Raw genomic sequence first — 22,945 nt, 5'->3', positions numbered from 1 at the left:
TCCAAGCTTAATAGAGCTAGGTCTAATATTTCATTTTCTTCATTGTCACTAACTTCCTGCACTTCCTCTACTCCTTTTATCACATTCTCATTTGTCCTTTCTTCACTAGCCCCTTCTAGTGATTCCTGACTACCATATAGTCAGTCCTCACCCTCATTGTCTTCCGTTGTTGCCTTCTTGTTTTTCTTGCAATCCCTTACCAGATGTCCCTTTTTACCGCATTTAAAACACTCTCCCCTTTTCTTCTGCCCTTCAAAGTCCTCTGATCGTTGATCAGATTGTTTGTTTCCCTGTGTGTTTTTCTTGCCCTTTTTCCTGGACTATACTACATAAACTTCTGCTCCATCTTCTACAGAAAATACTTGAGCTTTCTTTTTCTTTTTGCTATTAAAATGCCTTTCGGCATGCCTAGCATATTCAAGTAATGATTGTAACCTGCTTGTACGATGGTCTACCAGGTGTTTTGTAATAAAACTGCTTATAGGTGCACTACTGCCCTTTAAAAATGCATTCTTTAACTGCTGTTCATATGGGGAATCTTGTGTTTGATCTTCAGGAACCTGCATTCCACAGTGGTTATTAAAACACTCTACAATCTGGCATAGTACCGGTCAATTGTTTCACCTTCTTGTTGGATGCATTGATTAATGCAAGTCCAGTCTGCCCTAGGTTTCCATTTTTCATAGATGCGGTCTGTAAGACCTTTTACTCTGGTGTCTAATTCTGCGCTGCTATGTGGGAGGGGTCTTTGTGCAGCATCACGGGGATTGAGGATTTTTCAGTAGCAAATGGTAAGCAGTGGTGAGATGGCCCATGGTGGGAGGTCTGTCTGGAGCTGCAGGGATTGTGATAATGATGACAATTATAATACTCACAGTGATGCACAGTTTCTACCAGAGAATGTGACCACGGCACAGTTGTTAGCATGTATCCACCCCTGACATTGAAAATTGGGTCTCTAGTTCCAGATGGGGACTCATATTGTAAACACTGTAATCTGAGTGCAGTATAAAAATGAAGCTGAAACACAGTTGGGGTTTGATCTCCTTTGGATTAGATTTTAAACAGATGCATTTTGTGCCAGTGCTGCCTTTTAGGGTATATAGGTAAAATAAGAAAATGGACATTTTATTGAGAATATATTACACAAAAATAAAACAGTGCAAAATATCCATAATCAGTAATAAAGCAAATGTAAGCTGACCTTTCAACGACCACCCAATTGAATACCGAAACTGTGAGGTAAGTTATTAGAAGGGATATTTCTGTGAGTTAGAAAGGAATAAGCATATATTCCCCCAGATATTCTCTTCCTAACTGAAACCTGGCTCAAACCTCACATCAAAAGTGAGGAAATACTTCCACCTGAATATAACATCCTTCTCATAGACAGATTGTCCAAAAAAGGAGGTGATGTAGCATTGATATTTAAACACCACCTCAATATTCAACTCTTGAACTCATCTGTCCCTCACCACAACAATAAAGAACTTTTTATCCAGGTTAGTGCTGAATTCAGGCTGTGTTACAAGTTTCTGTGTTTACTTCGCCGATGGAAGGAGTTTCTCCTATTCGCTGTAGAGGGCTTTGAGCAGCCTATCTGTTCCTGGAGGGAGATGGTTTCGGCCCAGAAAGCCTAGTAGTTTATTATTACGATTTGGGCTATTTCTCTTTTCATTTCCACTGCTACCCTTAAAACCATTTTGCAAAGAGGTTTTGTGCTAATTATACAGCATCAACATGCTCATGCCTGGTGCCCTGCAGAGTTCTGCAGCAGCAGAGACAAAGACTTTGGAATTTGATTAAAGTATCATTTTCTGAGATTTTCTTGCTGCCTTTAGCTAATTTCGCCCTAAAACGTGATTTCTTGGGTTCTGTGATTTTGCGCTTTGTTTCAGCTACACATATTGTGCGCTTATTTTGCTGCCTGCACTTTAACAAAGTCATTTTTGTGTTTAAAATTACCTGTTGTTTAAGTGTTGCTTGTAGACTAACGCGCTCAAATTCTTGACCTAACCATTTCTGTGCATTTTAAAGATGTTTTTTATGATTATACATCTGCTTTATTTTCTGAAAAAAATACTTGTTTTCCACCTTTCTTGGCGTACATAGTCCATTTTTCAGGTTAGTGCTGAATTCAGGGTTTGTGTTACAAGTTTCTGTGTTTACACTTGTACCTTGCTTGGATAGAAGGAAGTTTCTCTGTTTATTTGTGAGGAGAGGGAGCTTTGGGCAGCCTATGCTTTCCCTGGAGAATTAGTTTCAATACAGAAATTAGTAGTTTATTAGCCATTTGGGCTAATTTCTATCTTTCATTTCCCATATATAAAACCTGCATTCTACGCAGTTTTGCATGCCGGAACATGCTTGATTGGCTAGATTATAAATATTCCACGGCTCCAGAGTCTCTTCTTTCAGGGAGATTTTCCCTTGGAATGAAAGACAAACTTTCAACTTAAGCCTCAAACCATTCAGCCTCAATACCGGCACTTACGATTTCAAAACTCATAGCAAAGCACTAATAAACCTTAGCACTTCAATTTTACTGTAGAGGAAGGACAAGGCTCTCTGGTAGGCCTTGCACCAGCCAATCAGTAAAACAGTTCCGCTGTACCTATCAGGCATGTCCACAGGGAGGCAGATTAAAGGTGCTCTGGTCCAACTGGTGAATCTGGGCATTTTGGAGCCTGAATTGCCTCACATGAACAACCCTCTCCTCGGCTTCTGCAAACACTAATACATGCGAGAGATGCAATTATATAGCCAAACTGGGAGATGGCGCTCTCTCAACCCAGCACTGGACCAGAGGATCAGGAGGAGAATTGCCCATCCACCACCGGTTACGCCAAATGCCGAAACATACTCTGAAATTCTAAATAAAATCTGCAGAGCAACAAAGAGACCTCCAAAGCGAAGACATCCGAAGCGGCCTCCCCACTCCCTGAGAGACAAACCGCCAAAATGCATGCTTCTACGGAAACCAGTGTGCCCGCAATCACAGCCCTTAAGGCAAAATAACATACCCAACGCACTGGTAATGGGTGAAGCTCCTGCCAGTCGAGGCAGCCACCACAATCCCTTTCCTGCACTATTTCTGAACAAGGAGAAGGTTACTGTTAGCTGCCGCTTCACGGGTGCCAGTATCTGCACATAACACGGCGCTCAGCGAATTACGCTTGCAGAACAAGGTACAAATGGGCTGTCATTTGTCTATGTTTGGTGGCGAATGACTGACCGTACACCTCCCTGGACTACATGGAAAGGGCAGCATGGAGGCTCTCTGATCCGTAGTCCGGGCGGTATACTGACCCTGACCTGATTGATGTCCTGTCTCCGCAGAATGATACCGCTGTATAGAGAAAATATCAGAGTTTCAGCAACTGGCTAAAGCTTCTGGTGTCATTCAAAGGGGGATCAGTGTCAGTCAGCCTGGATGACATGCTTGGAAGCAAACCGCTTTCGCCGGCTAGAGGCGGCGCATCTGTCACCATGGGCTTTGAATACTGGCCAAGGCTCTTGCCAGCTCCATGAGTATGCTTTTTGGGCAAGGCTCAAAAGACAAACCACCACCATAAATGCATAAAGTAACAAAAACTGAGATGTAATGCTACTCAATACAGAAGTCTAAACCTCAAAATGCACACTCAAAGCGGCACTCCTCAGTATATGGAGAAGAAATAGATATGCAGATAACAGAAACTTCAGTTTTAAGGCTCCAGAAGAGAGCACCTCCTGAAGCACTACGAGTCTACAACTCATACCATGCATTTTGGCCACAAAACCTGGACTGAGAAATATATAAAAAGGTGGGGGAGTATCCATATTCATCCAGATACCACACACTCCAAGGTGCGGTCGGCACAACTTCAATCCTTCAAGAGATCGGCTCCATGTGCCGTAACTGTACAATGGGCAAAAAACTGCTATTCAAATTTATAGCTTGTGCCAGATCCGCCTACCATGTCCCAGTACCCCTCCACATTCCTGGAAACACTTCTAGAGGGAAACGCATAAAGGTCCTACCAAACGCACCCTGATGTTGGGTGATTTCAATTAGCCAAACATTAACTGGGAGGAACTACTCAGAAATTACAAAACTCCCTTGCCTTTAACATTTCACCAGAATTTACTTGAAACTCAAAACACCCTGGATCAACTGGTCAAGCATCCCCACCAGCGATAACAACATATGGCTGGACCTGGTCATGCACCAACATGGGCGGCCAGTGTTTCACACTGGGAAGTCAACCCCTCACTGGTTAGATCTGATCATAAACTAATCATTCTGGACGTCTATCCACATTCCGCCACCCATCACGATCAAAGAAACCACAGTGGCGAGAAACTTTTCAAAGCAAACTTCATATTACTTAAAACCGAGGTGGGAAGTTTCAAAGCCCCATGCTAAAGAGATAGCATGTCGGAGCTGCAAAATCCTTTACTAATGGACTCTATGGGCACCTACAAGAATGCATGGATTGTTTCTATCCCAAACAAAACCAAGACTCACTCACTCCAAGAAAAAGGAAGAAACCAGATCTGGTGGATTCCTACCATAAACAGAAGCTATGCAATATAAGGGAAAAAAACTGAGTACAGAAAAGAGTAAAAATCCCAAGAAGGAAGACATCCCTGATCAATGGTATCAACAAGAAACTATGTTCCATCATAAAATCATCAAGGGCTGGCAACCGAGAAGAAAAAATTTGCCATGGACTCCAAAAGATAACCCACTAAGGCATTCTTTAGCTATGTCCAAAGAATCTAAGTGGCAATTCTCCAGATCTGCTTTCGGAGTTAGTGCAAGGAATGGCACAAAATACACATGAACTGACCGATATAGATCAGCATCCTGGCAGAACCGGTTCAGTGCAAACTTTACCCAAAAGGGCCTATAAAAATACTAGAAGAATGTAGTGCTGCCCCTGAAATCACGAGACACTCAGGCTCAAAACAGCCCTATCCAAAGCCAAGAAAGCGACAGCATCAATGGGACTGGACTGGCAATCCCCAGGCACAGCAATGTCTACAAACTCAAAGATGAACCTAATCCCTCACACTGAAAGCACACACTGTTTAAACTCAACCTCTCCACAAGCTACATGCCCACAGAACAGGTGCTGTAGCAGTTATTCCACTGCACAAATGCTGGAACCACCATGAGACCCCAGGAACTATCACCCTACTCAGAAGCCTGACTCACTTGGTTTTGCAAAAGCTATGGAGTGCATCATCATAGGATCTCCATTAACAGAACATTGGAAACTTCCGAAAACACTGGACCCCTACCCAGTTCAAGCTTTGTTTAAAAAGCAGGTCACATGCCTCCTAAACCTGAAGTGGACTTCTTTTTGAGACAGTTACCAAGGCTATAGATAAGGAGAAAAGGTGGTTTCATACAGCCTACCCTAGAGCCTTGCACCCAAAGGCCTTTGATCACCATTCCCAGCACTCTCGGATATTATAGACATGCTCACCAGCCTGGTGCATAAACCTATATGCCACAAGATGGGTTGCCAACTGAGCTCTGTGGACGAGAACCCACATGAAGGTAAGAGTTTCGCGGGAGCTAAGTCTGGCTCTAAACCAGATTACAAGTGGCGATTCTCCCAGGGCTCAGTCCTACCAGGACCCCTTCTGTTAGGCACTTATACTTCTCTTGAAGGTACCAGGCCAACGCACAAGGACTATGACTGACCAAGTTCCTGAATGACTGCAAATTATGACTGCAAATTAGGGGCTATAATTGACTCTCCCGGCTGACACAGACATCACTCCAAAGGGTCTCCACAAGAACAGATACAATTAGTGTCAAGGAAACCATGGCACTCAAGCTGTCATGCCAAGAAGTGCATAGTCATCCCCTTTGGAAAAAACAAAGTACCCACTGAAGCTACCACATGAGTGGTAGCCCCCTAAACACAAGAAGATGTAATGAGGGAATCTGCAGGGACCCAAGTAGAGTAGTAACCTCTCCATTGATAATCCCACATTGCCAAAGTGGTTAGAAAATCCATCTATGTAGCTCCTCTAATCACAAAGGGGTTTGCATCCAGATCAAAAAAGTCAAGTCATTTGGGCCCCTCTAGCCATCACTCGTATCAGACCCATCATAGAGTACAATGCCCAATTTACTGGTGCTTACCTTACAAGACACCTTCAACCAGCTGGAAGACCACAGAAGTTACACTTACCAAGAGAGGATCACTTTGGCCTCAAGCAAATGCCATATGCAGCTTGCAGGCTGAAAAAAACTCAGCTCTACTCCAGGGGTTGCATACCGCCTACTCAGGGAGTGATCTCTGCCTGACAGCCTGGGACAAGGCCATGTCCAACCCAGGTTCCAGTGGACATGCTCACCTTTCAAAAAACCATATCCCCTTGAACCTGCACGCTCCAGAGAGGATCACAAACCTCCACCACAACAACAATAAATAGGGGCATGCTGGAGGATGATTCCTGTCCCAGAAGAGCTTTATGCTCTGACAAGATTCCAATCTACTACATTAGAGCAGAGGCTCCTCGCTTCAACCTCTTCAAGAGAGCCTTGACAAGTGGATGGGAAACAGAAAGTTTACCCCAGGAATCACTTCAATAGCTCTCTGCTGGACAGAGGCACAGGGAATTAATCTAAGGGGTGATTGAAAGCCAGCACATTCCAGCTGAGCACTTAGTAAATGCCGCTTCCTGGCAGATAGCCTGAAGTACCTACCTACTCGAACCTATGAACCTATGTTACATGGAAATTCCTCCCTAATACATTTGCATCATTTTTATCTTAAAAATTACCTTGTACTTTTGTTTCATGCTTAGTACTGAAATCCCATATATACAAACCTATCGTCTGGAGTTGTCTCAGTCAGTCGCTCAAGAAACAATTAAACTTAGCAGCACCTTTCTGCTTTTGGCACTTGATGTATAAACATATATGCAACCTACAATTTCTCTGCTGATCTCCACAGAAACTACTACCACCATCACCCCTTCTTTCCTAACACTGGCAAAATATTTTGAAGTGACTCCTATCTTGGGCCCCTTGATTTTAACAATCTCTGTATATGCAACAACAACTTTCAATCCTTTCACCGCCTACATTCCACCACTGTACTCCATTTATCTGTCATCATCATCAACCCCTTTTCCACATTTCTATTAGGGTTCAGGGGGTGTTGCATGAACTGTCACCACATCTTTCTCAGTTCATTGTCAATCTCATTTTACCTAACTTGGTGATGGTGGCATGCTGACTGTTGCAAGTCTTCTCTAATGCAATCCATCAATTTCTTTGTTGGATGTCCTTGCTTTCCTCTTCTTCTTCTTTAGTCTCTCCCAAATGGCTTTCACACATGATCTTGCCCAAACCTTCATAATCTGTTCTCACAATTGGGACTAGTTTGTGTTCTGCTCTGATGTCCTGATTTCTTCAACTGCCTCCCACAGTGTGGATCCTGCCTCTAATCTCAGGCACTTTATCTCCATCACCTCTAACTTCCTCAACTGCTCTGCCTTTACTTACACCAATTTCTCTACCATATAAGTAATACTGGTCACACCACTGTTCATACACCTTACTTTTCAACTTCTTTTGCAGTGTTCTGTCACACACTACCCCCTGACACTCTCCTGTCAGAATAACTTCCTGCCCCCTCCTGATTCTAGGTTTGATCTACTTACTTATTCAGGTTTCCTTCTCCTCCACCCCCAATGATACTTGAAGGCTGTTAACCTGTTCTACCCTATTTTCCCTTATGTCACCAGTTTTCTCTCTTTCTGATTTCTTTTCCATTTGTGCTACTTTGGCTTGCTGCTCTTGTCCATATTTTATTGGTTAATCTTATGTGCCTTCAGTTTCTTGCATTGTGTAAATTTCTTACTTATTTCCAGACCCATTCTTGTTTCAGAGGCTGCATCATAATGCCACATTCTCTTCATACAGCAGCTATGTTGATCTGTCATCTCAATCTTTTCAAACCCCTTTAAACCTATATCTCATTTACCACGCCAAACTGCACACACAGTCTGCAGCATGTTTGTTCCATCTAGCTGTAAGCTTTCCTTATGAACCTACACAGTTCCTATCAGGTACTTTACCCTGTAATGCTTGATGTTTGGGTTATTTAGGGAAAATGAATTATAATAATATAGGCATTGTATCACCACATTTAATATATACCTTTGAGTGTGCTTCATTTGTTTTATTGTGTCTGATTTTGTCATACATCATATTTATGGATGAGTCAGGGAGTTGTCACTTGCATGAAATTCTCCAGGTTTAGCATGCTGTTGATAGTCAAAATCCTGCTGGGTTTTGTTATGCCCTAAAAGTTAGCTTTGAGAAGTGTTGGCATAATGGTTAGGAGGCTTTACTTCACAGGTACAAAAGTAAGAGAAGTTCGATTCTGACCTCTTTATTTATTGGCTAGGTTTGTAATAGCCTGCAGGCTTATAGCCTAAGTATTTACCTATGAAACTATGTTTGTTCGAGATGCTGCTTTACTGGTGGCTGAACTGTAATGTTCAAAAAGTGCACACCTATTTTACTGCAGTTTGACAAGGTAAAAATGAATGAGTATGTAAATAATTTACACTATTAACTTACCAACTGGGGATTTTAAAGCGTAGGGATGAGAATTTTGGTTTAGAAGGAGCAACAGGGGAGTTTTTGAGATAGGAGTAATGGGCTGATTGTATGTTTAGGAGTGGTAGGATAGTTTTAGGGTTAGGAAGTGATCTTGGAAATTAGATTTAGATAGTGGGAGGCATATCTTACTTAGAGAAAGTCACTGTGGAATCTCAGGCTTCCGGAGGTAAATGTAAAAAGAAATGTAAGGGTGAGAGAGCAACTAAGTATTAATTTAGGTTATGGGAGTGGTCTGGGGAATTTTACAAGCTTTAGGAGTTTAAAGGCTTAGAGTTAGAGCAACAGAATGTCTGATAATCCATTAAATACCTGATGATAGAGGCTAGTAATGCAATACACCAGTCTACATGGCAGTCAGAGATGGAAAAACTCAATACAAATCAACAAAAATATGCATGCAGCTGACTGTGGCTAAGACTATCCATTTCTTATTGGAAGTTAGTATAAAATTGAAAAGAAACTGCAGAAAAATACTTGAGGATGAAGAGGCTAAACAATATTCAAGTGAAAATATAGTGGCGATAAAAGAATACATTTTATGGGATTTAGACTTGGCAAAATACAGCAGAAGGAGAACTGTGAGGCAGAAGTGTAACAATGATATTTGTCAAGAGGTGGGATACAAGAGAAAATATTCAAATGAGAAGAAAAATATGATGAGGCAAAATGGATACTCTTTTAGAGGCTTTAGAATTGGTTGAAAAAAGATGAAAAGTCAGTTGAGATAGGAGAGGTACTATAAAACTGAATGCAGAGTTTCAGAAGGAATGGCAAAGAAAGATAAGGAGGCTGTATTTAAATATGTAGGCACAAGAGTGTATGAGAGGACAATAGGAGTAGTGGGGAAGATTAGAGTTAGCTGCTCCCAAAGATTGAAGTGATGCTTAGAGTAACCTTTACACAGGTGGTAAAATAGCTTGATGATAACTAGACAAGGATGAGAGACATGATATAGATGCAGAAGAAGATATTAAAAAATGGGGCAGGAATATTCCGGAAAGAACAATAAAAAAGTAGGACCCTAACATCAGGCATTCATAAAGATGGCATGTTTTCCTGATCTAGCGTCAGATACCGTAGAAGGAAGTTGAATGGAATCCAGATTGGTTTTGAAAGTGATGTCATTCCATCCTGAATTCCTTATAATCCTGTAAAGTATACTGTTGCAATTCGGTGGGAACTTCAGCAAATCTAAAATATGACAGTGGCTGTTAGAGTGGAAAAGATCAATTTATGTTCCATATTTAGCGCCCCTTGTTTAATGCACATTCAAATTTTCAAGCAAATAAATGAACTCACATGTAGAAAAAGATTATGCTCAACGCTGTCCACTTAAAATGAACTCCATAACATATAGTTCAAAAAGCATTCAAATGCCAAAACTGGTTTTTTGCGAAGAGGAAGAGGCCCTTGAGAGACCAAACCCGGCAACACTACGCGGGCAATGGACAAAGCAAGTGTTCCAGAAAAACATTGTTTTGTTTTATTGACAGATACACTAAAGCCACTGACTGCATGGAACACCAATAAAACTAACTGGCAAGTTCTCAGAAAAAAAGGAAAAGAATTAAGGTTCTGCCCTCATTTGCCTCCTGTGCAATCTACTGCAACATTTACAACCAAGCTTATGGAATGGCTGACAGGTTTCATAAATAGGAAATGAATTTGATAAAGCTAAATGACGTTTCTACTTGGCAGTTTCATTTATGCTTTTTGAATGCTGTATCCTTTTTCGAGAATTGATGTTGGGTTACAGATGAGATTTCAGATGCACAAAACCAAGCGGCTGCAAGGTACACTGAGATTGCAGAAACACACAACAACAGCAAAAAGTAGAATGGTAGGAGGCTTACCAAAGTTACACACGCAATCAGTCACTGTACTTTATTGCAGAAGACAAGCATTGGCTGCTTTCACAACATAATGTTTGCTTCATCAGGACCACATCACTACACAGCTGATGCTTGGATTTAAATACTAGGACAATTAGTATGACATCACAATTTAAAGGATATGGCTACTCCTCTAACATAAGAACATATATTGATATCCATAAGAAAAATGCATAAAATATATAGAAGGTTGTGTATTTACAAAATATATTTAAAAATGGGAATGTCATCCCTGATGGTTATTCAAAAAAAAAAAATACTATATATATATATATATATATATATATATATATATACATATATATATATATATATATATATATATATATATATATATATATATATATATATATATATACTCTTCACTATATACACACACATTTTTGTGCACATGGCCATATACCCATAATAGTACAATAAAAAAATATATAAAAAATCTATATTTGAGTGTTTTAAAGAGCCTTGCCTTAAGGTAAGGGACTAATGAGGTGCAGCCATTCAAACCAGGATTATCTATCTGCTTGTAATTTGGTGATTCATTGTTGTTCTAATTCTTCCAGTGTGAGACTTTTTTCACTGCACCTCTGTTTGTCCCATACTATTTAGTTGCTCAGATTAAAAATTTAAAGACAATGACTACTACTCTGTATTCAGGGCATGATTATTGGCTAGAGCATTTGATTGCTTTTCTGGCTCCGTATGTATCCCTTATATGTTCTAACATTTTGTTCTTTCTCTTTAAAACTTAGATTTTGTTTTGCCTGCATAATAGGCATGGCATGCTTGGCAAAAACAAAATAAACAACACTGACACTTTTACAATCATAGAAATTCTTTGTATAAAGTTTAAAGCATTTCCACAGGATGAATGTACTCATTTTTAGTGTAGACATGCTGACAAGCAGCAAGCAATTCCTGCAGGAAGGTGCCCTGTCTGTTTGAGAGATTTTTTTCTAAAAGACTGATGTTCTCTATTGCAGAGCTTCTGCTTTTTAAGACACATTATTTCTAAAACTGAGAGTTTGGGGTGTCACCAACTGTAGAAACCAGACCTGGTATTTCATGTAATAAGTGCCAATTCTTTTAATAATTTCCGTATACTTATTGATGTTCACTTGCAAATCTAAACTGTTATTCCTAAACTTATTTCTATCAATACTTGTATCATAAGAGTATGCTTGTATCAGCACTATAAGAGCTCATGTATGGTTCTACATCTTAGATTTGAATCTCCACATGCATCTGCTATCACTCTAGTGACTTCTAAATAGAATAGCCTCTTGTTTGAAATTCCGATCTTGTAACTTATTTAAAGCAACTACTGCCTCTTCATGGTAATTATGTAGGCATAGGGTTCTATAGACTTGTCCTTCTAAAGGACATTTCTAGGTGTATGTGTCTGAGTGCATGCTTGACATGTTGCAGACAGGCATTGTTAGTTCTTGTAGGCTTGTGATAAATGCTGGTTCTTATCTGTGTAGCAAATCAGTAGGGTGACACTCACATCCAAGAAATCAACACATGTATCAGAAAAGTAAAGTATTAAACTTCATAAAGTCTGGCAGTACTTTATGCAGGTAATCAATGAAATTACTGATATTTTCACCATGCCCTTTCCACAGAACAAGAAACATCATCCACCGAAACAGGCGATACCCAGTGCAGAGGAATGTAGCCAAAATGGATTAACATCTGACAGAAAACATATTGTTCTTCCCATGCATTACTGTTGCTGTTGATAGATTGGTAGTAATATTTGCTGCGAAATTGCCCACTTATGCCGCCATGATCTTCTGTGTAAAATTGATCCTGAAAATTTACAATGTTATTTTCAAGTATAATCTCAATAGTGCTTTCAGACTGGCATATGTCTTATTAGTAGTCAGCTTGAGTATTCTATGTCTGGGAATTCTCTTATTCTATAAATACCCCAGATATTTGGAATACTAGTAAAGAGATTCAGTGTCATGGTAAGAATACAAATTCTTCATCATTATCAATGGTTTCCATTCTATTTTGCAACAGCTATAAAACATTTTGTGTGTCTCTAAGAACTGTATAACACCTATCAAGAACTCATGTAAAATGCCTTCTACATAAATAGATAGGGGCTCAGTGCGCATCCTGCTCCTGATCACGGTAAGGGCCTAAAGGAGGAACAAAAGTGGGATGTTTTAATGGTTTTAGTAGAGTCCATAAATGATGCAAAGGAACTGTAAGAGGTTTTTGTACTGAAAATAATTGAATAAGGATTTCATCAATTAATCCTGTAATCAGTAAATCAAACACTAAAAAGACACTTTTATCAGGTTAACATATAAATCTTTGTCCATTTATATATGTTAACCAGATGAAGGTTTTGCTATTAGATGCTTGTACCTATCAAATGCTGACAAAAACAGCTGTAATTGCTATCACGATAAAGTGTCTTTTTAGTGTTTGATTTGCCGATGCAGGATTAATTCGAATCCTTGATTCAATTATTTTTTCAGTACAAAACTCTAGTTCCTAGGATTTATGGACTCACTAACCACAAGATATCCACGGTTCCTCCTTATGCCCCATCGTAGCAAGATGTGCGCTAAACTGAGCCGTATGCTAGAAGAGGCATTTACATGAGTTCTGGATATTAACCTAAGAGTTCTTAGAGACACAAAATGTTTTTCGCGATTGCAAAATAGATAAAATGAAGAACAAACTTGATACCACAAGAATGGTATGAATCATTTTTACCAGTATTCCAATGTCGTAGTAGCTCGACAGAATGAGAATTCATGAATAAATGCGGTTGCGACTACCAATAAGATTATGTTGTCTGTCATGAGATTATACGAAAAATAACATTGTAACTTTCAGGATCACCGAAGATCTCTGTGGCTAGTGACTGTAGTCGCTGCAAATAATATATGCCAATCTATCACTAGTGCGATGGGGCTGTATGTTTTGGAATATTAACCCATTTTTGGCACACGTCTGGCTCGTCTGTTTCGTGGATGATGTTTTTGTCTTGTGGAAAGGGCATGGTGAATAATCAGTAATTTCACATTGATTACCTGCATAGTACTACAGACTTTTGAAGTTTACTTTACTTTTCTGATACATGTGTTGATTTCTTGGATGAGTGTCACTGCTGATTTAAAGCATAAGAACCAGTATTTATCACAAACCCACAAGAACCAATGCCTGTCTGCAAGAATCAAGCATGCACCAGACACATACTCAGAAATGTCCTTAAAGGAAGTCTATAGAACCCTACCATACATAATAATGATGAAGAGGCAGTAGTTGCTAAATAAGTTAAATTAAGACTAATTACAAACAAGAGGCTATTCTAGCTCAGAAATCACTAGAGTGATAGCAGATGGAAGGAAATTGAGATCTACAAGATGTAAACCATACATGAGCTCTTATAGTGCTGATACAAGTACCTTATGATACAAGTATTGATAGAATAAGTTAAGTTTAGAATAGTGTTTAGATTTGCAAGTGACATCAATAAGTATACGGAAAATTATTAAAAAGAATTGGCACTTATTACATGAAATACCAGGTCTGGTTTCCAGTTGGTAACACCCCAAACTTCAGTTTTAGAAATAATGTGTCTTTAAAGCAGCAGCTCTGTAATAGAGAACATCAGTCTTTAGAAAAATCTCTCAAACAGACAGGGCACCTCCGCAGGAATTGTGTTTGTCAGCATGTCTACACCAATAGTGAGTATTCATCCTGTGAAATGCTTTTAAACTTTATACTTAAGAATTACTATGATTGTAAAAGTGTCGAGTTTATTTTGTTTTTGCCAAGCATGCCATTCCTATTATGTAGGCAAAACAAATCAAGTTTTAAAGAAAGAATGTTAGAACATATAAGGACATACGGAGCCAGAAGCAATCAAATGCTCTAGCTAATCATGCCCTGAATACAGACAGTAGTCATTGTTTTAAATTTTAATCTTACAACAAATAGTAAGAACAAACAGAGGTGGTGATGTAGAAAACCACACTGAAGAATTATAACAACAATGGATTACTAAATTACAAGCAGATAGATATCCTGGTTTGAATGGCTGCACCTCATTAGTTCCTTACCTTAAGGCAAGGCACCTAAACACTAAATAGGATTTTTTTTTATATATTTTTTATATATTTTTATTGTACTATTATGGTTATATGTGCACAAAAATGTGTGTGTATATGTACACATCTATATATATATATATATATATATATATATATATATATTTTAATAACCATCAGGGATGACATTCCCCTTTTAAATACATTGTGTGTAAATACACACCTTTCTGTATATTTTATGCATTTTTCTTATGGATATCGATATATGTTCTTATGTTAGTGGAGTAATATCTCTTAAAATTGTGATGTCATACTAATTGTCCTAGTATTTAACCAAGCATCAGTTGTAGTGATGTGGTCTGATGAAGCAACATTAAGTTGTGAAAGTGCTTACCGTTTGTCTTCTGCAATAAAGTACAGTGACTGATTTCCAGTGTGTAACTTTGGTGCCTTAATTTACTTTTGCTGTAGATGGTTCAGATACTGGAATCAGATTTGCTGAGAGACATATAAACATCCTCAGATAATATCACTGTGATGGTGGAAAGTGAAGACGAGCTGACTTGTCGCTGAACATGAATGCAGAAACTGGAAAACTTTTGCTGCTCAGCATCAAGTGATCTAAATTTTGACATTTAGTCATATCAAATCTTTTCAAATAGATGAAAAAGAAGTGGAGGCATTGACAAATTTTGTATTTCTTGTCTCAACGATTTCTGTAGATGGTGATTGCAGCCATGAAATCAAATGGCACATATTTTATGAAGGAAAGCTAAGGCAAATCTGGATAACATTTTTGAAGAATATATTGTCAACAAACATGTAGTCAAAGCTAAGGTTTTCCACATAATGACGTATGGCTGTGCATGTAAGGCTGTGTGCCAAAAAAACTGATGCTTTTGAATTGTAGTATTGGAAAAATGCTTGAGAATTCCACACATAGAAGGCAGAATTAGCAGGTATGCAAGAAAAAATCTAAACTCTGATAATAAAACTAAAACTCAAATACTTTGGCCACATAATGCAAAGACAGGATTCACTATAAAGGACACTGATGATGGGAAAGAGTGAAGGCAAAGTAAGAAGGGGTTGCAGAGACCAAGGTGAATGGACAGCATTACTGAAGTAATAAATATGAATTTGTGAGAACCTAAACAAGCAGCTGTTGACAGACAAGCCCGAATAGTTGGTGACTAAATGGCTAAACAGCAAAAATAACAGCAACCTACTTCATGATCTGCCTTCTAGCTGTTCTCTTAGAGAACCATTGAATATTCTGAGAACTGCTGTATATAATATATTAGGAGTACATTTTTATCTTCTGCCCACAGTTACATTAAAGCATACTTCTTGAAGCAGACATTTTCTTTTCCTGTATGAGTTAAGTTTCATAGAGGAAGATCATCCTGGGTCATCTTTGAAGGTGCACTTCTGCAGAGTCAATAACACTTGGCTAGGAAAGAATAAAATTATGCAGCTAACAAAAGTGTCATTGAGGTTTTGACCCTGATTATATAATTCAAAGACTGGGTTTTAATTAATGTTCATAATTCCGCAAAGGTAACCACCATGAAAAACTTCTACAAAGTTAACTTTGGGCTCCTAAGATAAGAGGTGGCTAACTTCACGGCACCCATGCAAATGGAGAATAGTTGCATGACCCCTGAATCATACACCAGTACACTGTACAAACATGTACACAAATGCATGGATCTTGCCATACCCAATAGAACAAAGACTCTCTCCTCCAAAAAAAGGAAGCCAATCTGGTGGTCCCCTGCCATAAACAAACTCTACAACAGAAGAAGGAAATTGATGCAGAATAAGATGAAGTCCCAAGACTGGAAAAACTCCCTTATCAGTTTCAACAAAAAGTTGTGATCCCTCATCAAATCCTCTAAAGCTAGCTATGAAACAGAATCGCAGCAGATAGTAAAGACAACCACAAGGTCTACTATAGTTATGTAAAGAATCTCCACGGCAATACCCAGATTTACTCTGAGCTATTGCACAATGGTACCTTCTATACCAAGCCAACAGATATTGCCAATATACTAGCCAACAGATTCACTGCCAACTTTACCCCTCCAAAGGACCAATCACAATACCAGTAGATTTCCAGGTACCCAGTATTACTGCTGCACAGGTTAAAATAGCACTGTCCAAGGCCAAAAATATAGCTTTTATGGGACCTGACAATATCCCTGGCTGTGTTCTGCATGAAGTACAGAGTGAACTAGCACCTCACCTGTGTGTCTTGTTCAATCACAGCTTCACCTCAGGCTTTGTCCCTATTGAATGGCACACTGCTATAGTCATCCCTCTCCACAAAGGAGGAGTGACTACAGACCCTGGGAACTATCACCCCATTAGCCTGATAAGTCTGATATACAAAGCTATGGAATGCATCATCATGGACCTAATAAACAAGGATATAGGGAAACTCCAAACTCTGGATCCCACACAGTTTGGTTTTGTGAAGGGTAGATCATGCCTGCTTAACTTGGTCGACTTCTTTGAGTCAGTCACCAGAGCTGTGAATGAAGGCAAGGTGGTTCATACAGCCTACCTTGATCTGGCCAAGGCCTTTGATACCATTCCCCACTCAGGAATCATAGAAAAACTCACTAAGCTAGGCATCAACCCCTATAAAGCATGTAAAAGCTTGTCTATGGTTTACATAAAGACCAGCAATGTGTGGATTGTACATCATGGTCTAAACTTGCACAGGGCAAAAGAACTGCTAAGTGCATATAAAAATTTCAGCCACAGGAGAGCTGTTGAATCCATATAAAAAAAAATCAGTTCCTCTTTATCTTTGAAAGCTGCAACTATTCTAGAAAGAACAATCAAGAGACTAGATGGATGCTAGAAGGGGTTGGAGCCAACAGATATTTAAATAAAAATAACAGTCACATGGCATTGGCATACAAAACGCTGTACACTTTTGTTTCTAAGATTTTCTGCAGTAGTTAAAGACTGAAACTCCAAGGTGTTAATAAGAATTTCTTTTTATTAGTTATATTACAACAATAATAACAATCATTTAAGACAGAAAATTTGATTCTGACACCTCCGGGCCCCCTTCATATAGTTGGCTTACCATTTTGTCGACTTTCATATAATCATTGTCGAAAGTTTAAAAACATGAACACCTGGACCATTGTATTTTCTCTCCAGGTAAGTAACCACTTGGCCACCATGGTGAACTTTGTCCTTTTATCCACTGTTGTGCGATCTCAGAGTTGGTATATTTAGTTAGTGGGGTGTGGGGTGTGAAGACCCTACTTTGGCGGTATAAATTTCTATTGCATTTGTTTGTGGCCAAGTGGTTACTTACCTGGAGAGAAAATACGATGCTCCAGGTGTTTGTGTTTTTAAATTTTCAACATTGTCATCTTGATATGAAAGTTCATGAAATGGTAAGTCGACTATATGAAGTAGACTTGACAGCTCCACCTTCCTGGTCATTCTTACTTCTCTTTTGATATAATCGATAGCTGTGACTCCAGCATATTTCTGCCCATCCATTTCAAGAATAGGAAGGCAGAATTGTCTGCCTCCAAACAAAGAGCATAATCTCAGATAACCCCAAATCTTCCAGAGGCACTATGCAGCTGAGTGGATGAACAAGATGGGTATGTCTCATGGAAATCATTCGGTCATTCTTTTTCCAGTCGTAGTTTACAGTAAGTAAATTGCATGGACTCTAGTTCTGCAGAGCCACATGTCTAAGCTTGTCTTGTCAAAGTGGGTACACATGTACATTTATTGTAACTCTAAAGATCAGTAATGATCAGGACTCATTAAGGCCCACCTCTATATAGAAAGAGAACAATTTGACAAACATAGGATTATATCATGGCATGTAGAATGCTGTAAATTGATCAGTTATAGTATGTTATATGACTATTGTAAATTTTTCACTAGCTCCACATTAATTAAGTATCACTCAAGTAAAATTTTAAATACATGTTCACAGGTAATCCTAATAAGGCATTCTATAGATTGGACTAAAGAGACTGTATGCCATTCTCTGGTTAATTCACATTGTAGCAGATGATGAAAAATAGCACAATAAGGGTAAATCACCATTCATTCATGTCCTGTCATGTCTTAAAAAAAATTTAAAATACCAATATATTTTCATCTTTTTATCAGGGTAGCCAACAGCAATCTGACAACAAAAATGGATAATTTTTAGATAAATCCATCAAAAATTATTTTAAAGCTCTTAAGGTGTTGGAATGCAGCACATTATTCACTGTACAAGACCCGACTACACCTCCAAGTACATTTTTGTAGATCTTTACTTCATTATTACAATACCACCATACCTTTATTTGGCTTGCCCCCCCATACCATCACTGGGTCTTGATGCATTGAACCTTTTGTGACAAAGGAAAATACTGCCATTCCAGCTATCTGGGATTTTGTAAATAATATGTCATTTGTGAATATTAATATGATTTATATAGAAGTGTGACAGAAAGAGATACTGCCAGCCCAGGTATCTGGAATTTTGGAAGTGGTTATGTGTCATTTGTGAATGCCAACATGCTTCATGTAGGATGCTTGTGCTAAAACTGTGTTAGAACTGTATGTTCTATACTGAGGTAAAATGTAACCACAGCACGCCTTGCTGGTTTAGAACAGAAATATATATAAACTATTGTAATTGTGTAAATATATATGTTTTAACAGTGGGAACTAGAACATAGAGGGTTAATTTGCAAAACTTCAAGAAAATAGTTGAAATTGAATTGTTTTAGGATTGTGCTAAAAAGTTATCTTTCAGTTTCAATCAACAAGAGACAGATGTCTACACTATGGGACTCTCTGTGTTGTGTTGTCTTTTATTGTTTTATGTCTTCTAGCAGTTGCAAACATCTGAAGGCTATGTATTTTTACAGACAGAGTTGACAATGGGGGTTTAGCTTGGGAACCAAAGTCAGGTGACAAAAGGTGAGGTAATCCAAGCTAATATTTGATATTAATTTAAGAACTCTCTCAGAGAGAGAGAGAGAGAGAGAGAGAGAGAGAGAGCATTTCGTATTTTATCTTTGACTTGGAAACATCCACTCTCACCACCTCTGCACTTGCCTTACTGTAAGTTATTAGGGCACAGTAACTATTTTAGATTCAGATAAGAATATAGTAAACTATAGCTTAGATGTTTTCTTTATTTATATGAGACGGCCATGAAATGTTGTTTTAAATATTTCCTGTGATTTTGAACTCTGATGTAACTGATTACCTACTGAGTATTGTCTTGTTCTTTTATTATTTATTATTAAATATATTTAAACCTTTCAATTGTAGCTTGTCTGTTTAGAGATATTTAAGCTCTTAGAGTACTTGCATATGTGTTTGGTGACACTGTATAGGCCACTCCTAAATAGCCTTGCTCTTGGTTAAACTACCATTTGGATTAATATTAACATTACACAGTAGGATTGAGCACCCTTTGTTAAGGGTCTTAAAGTAGCTGATAAAGAGTGGCTGGTGGCAGTCAGAGCTAACTTATAGTCTGGGCAGAAGGGAGGGCATAGCTAGTAAACCTATGCCAGCCTTTCCCAGGAGTGAGTGTGTGTGTGTGTGTGTGTGTGTGTGTGTGTGTGTGTGTGTGTGTGTGTGTGTGTGTGTGTGTGTGTGTTTGTATATAAATCAAATCTCAAAGAGTGTGTGTGTCAGCTACTTGGCAGGGACATGATGCACTGGTTGGACAGAGAGGGTACTGGAGATCTTGGTTTGGCCACTTAGCTGAGATCTCAACCCTATAGCTGTGCCAGTGGGGAGTCTTATTAGGGAACTGGAGAAAGAGGGAGAAACCAGCCCCATATTGACTGTGATCTCTGTGTGCTCTTAACTCATTCACTCCAATGGAGCTCAGGAAGTTTGCACTGTGGCTTCCAATGGACAGAGCCTAAGCCTTTTGAAAGACTCAAATTATGTCCTCACATTTCAAACAAATGTTCATATCTCTGGAACCACAGGGGTTATGAAAGAAGTATAAATAGCAAACTCTTCAGCACAAACTACTTTTATAATGGTAGAATTCTTTAGGTTCTATGCTGTAAGCAGAATTGTTTATGTCACAGTAAACATAGCAACAATTACATTTGTAATATTTTGTAAATAACTTCCAATATCTCAACAACCCCTCAAGTTGCACACACTGTCAGCAGCATTTTATTCGTCTAGTTGAGAGTTTTCATATGAGCCTAAGGAGTTCTGTCTGTGTTACTTGGTTGTTGAGATATTTAGAAATTGTGAAGATCATATCTATATAAATTAATATCATAAAAACAACAGTTTATATCTATTTACCTACACTAGACAGAGGTCAAATATTAATGCAGTTGAGTTTGCCATTGTGTAAGCTTTAAGGTGATTTTTTTAAAAACCTTGTACATAGCATGGCTTTTGGAATTATTGATGCAAATATGATCAAGTGATATTTGATGCCTAGACGTGTCAGTAGGAGTTAACTGCAGATGCACCTGGAGGTATCGCTCAGATATAATAAGTTATTACACTTTACTGTGTGTGTACTTGTCATCCTCCCAGTGTGGACATTCCACGCTGTTGCCAGTGGTAAGGATTGAGGCTCCTTGATTACTGGGCTAGTGTTAGGGCATCACACCTCTCTTCATAGGTTCATAGGTTCATAGGTAGGTACTAGGCTATCGGCCCAAGGGCCTATGCAAGCCTAGCCAACAAGGTTCCCTGGCTTACGCCACCCAAGAAAGTTATTTTCCTGTGCCACTGACGAGCAGAGACACAGAAGTGATCCCCGGGGTGTATTTCCTATTTCCCATCCACTCATCAAGATTTTTCTTGAAGAGTGCTAATGAAGAACTTTGCTTGACATAGATGGTTAGCCTGTTCCAGAGTATGGGAAGTCTCTGGGATAGGAATCTATCCCTCCAGCATGTCCTGTTTATTGTGGTGACAAGGTTTAGGTCCCTAGAGCGTGTAGCTCAGAGGGATTGGGATTTCTTTAGGTGTAGCATGTCCAACAGCTCTGGGTTTGACATAGCTTTATATGTTAGGCAGAGATCACCTCTGAGTAGGCGATATGCTACGGAGTAAAGCTGGAGTTTTTTGAGGCGGTCAGTGTAGGGCATTTGTTTGAGTCCAGTAATCCTCTTTGTGAGGTACTTCTGTGGCCTATCCAGCTGCTGCAGATGTCTTGTGAGGTACATTCCAAAAGGGGCATTGTACTCTATAATGGGTCTAATGAGTGATGAGTAGAGGGTAACGATGACCTCTTTTTTCCTGGATGAGAACCCTTTTATGATGAGGTGTGCCACGTAGAAGGACTTCCTGACTAATGTGGCGATGTGACTATCAAAGGAGAGACTATTGTCCACCTGGGTCCCAAGGTCTCTTATCACGCAATCGGTGTTAAGTAGATTGCTGCCCATGTGGTAGTTCATGGGTACAGAGTTTTTACCAAAGGGTATGACACTGCACTTTTTGGCATTGAGCTTGAGGCCATGGCTCTGACACCAGGCATCTGTCTCAGAGAGGCCCTTCTGTAGGATTTTCACATCATTTGGGGACTTGACTATGGCTCCTTGTTTGCAGTCATCTAAGAACTTCGTTAGCCAGAGGCCTACTGTGTTAGCCTGTACTTCAGAGAAGTAGATACCAAACAGGAGTGGTCCCAGGACGGAACCCTGTGGTACTCCACTTGTCACTGGTTTGAGGTCAGATTTGGAGTCTGCAACTTTTACAGTGTGGGCTCTGTCAGTGAGCCAGTTGGCAATCCATCTTGTGACATAGGGATTTATGCCTAGTTTATTGAGTTTAGTTATAATTCCAGAATGGGGGATGGTGTTGAAAGCCTTGGCGAGGTCAAGAAAGGCTGTGTGAACCACTTTACCCTCATCTACAGCTTTGGTGACTGCCTCAAAGAAGTCGATCAGGTTCAGGAGGCATGATCTGCCTTTCACAAACCCGAACTGGGTGGGATCCAGAGTTTGGACATCGAACATTAAACACTGAACGTTCAATTCAGTGAGTGATCAATCATCAAATATTTTACCCAGAAAATGGAGTTGGTTGACCAGCTGTAGGAAATGTGCCCTTTCCCCCACTGTAGTGTGATTTTGGAGGTGGTATATATAAGTGTGGGGGATATGGGGGTGCATTGCCCCACTTGGGTGGGTTTGATATACTGCAGTGTGCGTTTTGGTATGCATGTTGGTCCAATGTCTCTTTTCCCTGAGTAAAATATTCAATGATTAAACGTTTGCTGAATTGAACTTTCGATGTTTAACGTTCAATGAAGAGAGATTTGATGTATTTAAACATAGACCCACCATCACCAC

This window comes from Protopterus annectens, chromosome 13.part0 (assembly GCF_019279795.1).
Source record: "Protopterus annectens isolate FY-2018-M chromosome 13.part0, PAN1.0, whole genome shotgun sequence".
NCBI lineage: Eukaryota > Metazoa > Chordata > Ceratodontiformes > Protopteridae > Protopterus > Protopterus annectens.
Note: the sequence above shows the minus strand (reverse complement) of the source record.